Source organism: Phascolarctos cinereus, unplaced genomic scaffold (genome assembly GCF_003287225.1).
Source record: "Phascolarctos cinereus isolate Bilbo 61053 unplaced genomic scaffold, phaCin_HiC Scaffold_9;HRSCAF=440, whole genome shotgun sequence".
NCBI lineage: Eukaryota > Metazoa > Chordata > Mammalia > Diprotodontia > Phascolarctidae > Phascolarctos > Phascolarctos cinereus.
This window is the reverse complement of record NW_027556402.1, coordinates 165,153,250-165,154,964: the sequence shown is the minus strand read 5'-3', so window position 1 is coordinate 165,154,964 and position 1,715 is coordinate 165,153,250. Positions and strand designations below refer to the sequence as shown.

Genomic DNA, 1,715 nt, shown 5'->3' with positions numbered 1-1,715 from the left:
CTGTCACATTATGAATCAGAACCTACATACAACTTTTTGAAACCATGAAGAGAAGCTGAAGATCTGCTTTAGTAGAGGAAATTTGCTAAGTGGGAGTTTTCACTACCCTAGAGTGTAGGTAGGAGAGGATAAGGAGGGATAAGGTTTGTGTGAAAATATGCAAACACTAAGCTACATGATGGAGATATAAAGCCAAAAGAAGAAAAAAAAGAAAAGAAAAAGAAAAGGAGAAAACCCCTTGCCCTCAAGAAGTTTTTATTCTGGTCAGCACCTCTGTGTCCCTGCGGGTTGGAGGCTCCTTCGCCACTGGGGCAAAGGCTGAGGCTGGTGTCACTACCATGCCCAGGAAGGTGGCTTGTCAGAACCTTCAGCTGCTACTGCTGCTGCTGCTGCTGCTGTTGCTGGAGCTTGGCAAGGTCTACCACCAAAGGGAACTCTCTGCCCCTGGGACTGGGAAGCTTTAGGATTCAGCCACGTTGAAGCTGCTGGTTGTGGGCATGCCAACCAGATGTCTTCTGTGACTGGGCAGGGCAGTGGGGTAGTAGTTGTAATGAAGACCCAGACATAATGAAGCTTGCCAAGCCAGCATCCCTACAATAGAGAAGGGTAAATGAATGGCCTCCCAATTCTACCAAAGTTGAAGAGCAAACCTGTCCATTACCCCAAGAAGAAGAGGAGGTGTGGGTACTGATATTGCCCCTATAAACCCACCATGCCATGAAGAAGATGGAGGTATGGGAGGGACGCTGGCATGTCATCCCCTATGGTGTGCTCTGTGACTGGCTAAAGGATAATGACTACCTTCTACATAATCATAGACCATCCATGCCTTCCTTCTGTGCCTGTTTTAAGAGTATCTTCCTTATCCACACTGAGACTGACAACATTTGGACCCATCTACTTTGAGAAAATGGTCTTTAGGATGTATTTTTTCTGGGTGCTGTGCTGTGCCTTAGCTTCTCTTGGCTCTTTCACACTGTCTTCTGACATTCAGAGAAAGTATCTTGGACATTTTCCAAATTGGACTATTCAGGGATTGCTCTATTGATCCTGGGGAGCTTTGTCCCCTGGCTCTATTACTAGTTCTGCTGCTCTCCAGAGCCACAACTCAGCTACCTCTCCATTATCTGTGTCCTGGACATCTCTGACACCACTGTGGCCTAGTGGGATCGTTTTGCCACACCCAAAAACCAACACATAAGAGCAGGAGTGTTCCTGGGCCTTGGTTTGAGTCGGGTTGTGCCTACCACAGAAGATTTTGTCAAGGCCACTGCAGTGGTCCAGATTGGCTGTTTCTTCCTCATGGCTGTGATGTGTATCACTGGAGCTGGGCTATATGTTGCCCGAATCCCTGAGTGCTTCTTTCCTGGCAAATTTGATATGTGGTTCCAGTCACATCAGATTTTCCATATCTTGGTGGCGGTGGCAGCCTTTGTCCACTTTTATGACATTTCCAACCTTCAGGAATTCTGTTACGGCTTTGAAGGTGGCTGCACTAATTACTGCCTTCTCTGAATACACCCGCCATAGGGATAGAGGAGGAGCTTCCCAAGTATATTTTAAAAACTGTTTCTTTGCTGAAACAAAAGAAAGACTTGAGTTGTCTGTTTCTGGAAGAAACTTCTTAGTACATTCCATACCATCTGAGCCTCAGCCAACTCTTACACCCAATGGGCTGTCAATTCTCAATTTCCGTATCTGGAACTGGAGGGGTT

The 1,715-nt window shown here is 46.5% G+C and overlaps 1 pseudogene; it reads left to right on the top strand.

The window, feature by feature from the left end:
• The first annotated feature begins 338 nt into the window (after positions 1–338).
• Positions 339–1,515, top strand: LOC110213182 (adiponectin receptor protein 1 pseudogene; annotated as a pseudogene).
• The last annotated feature ends 200 nt before the right edge of the window (positions 1,516–1,715 follow it).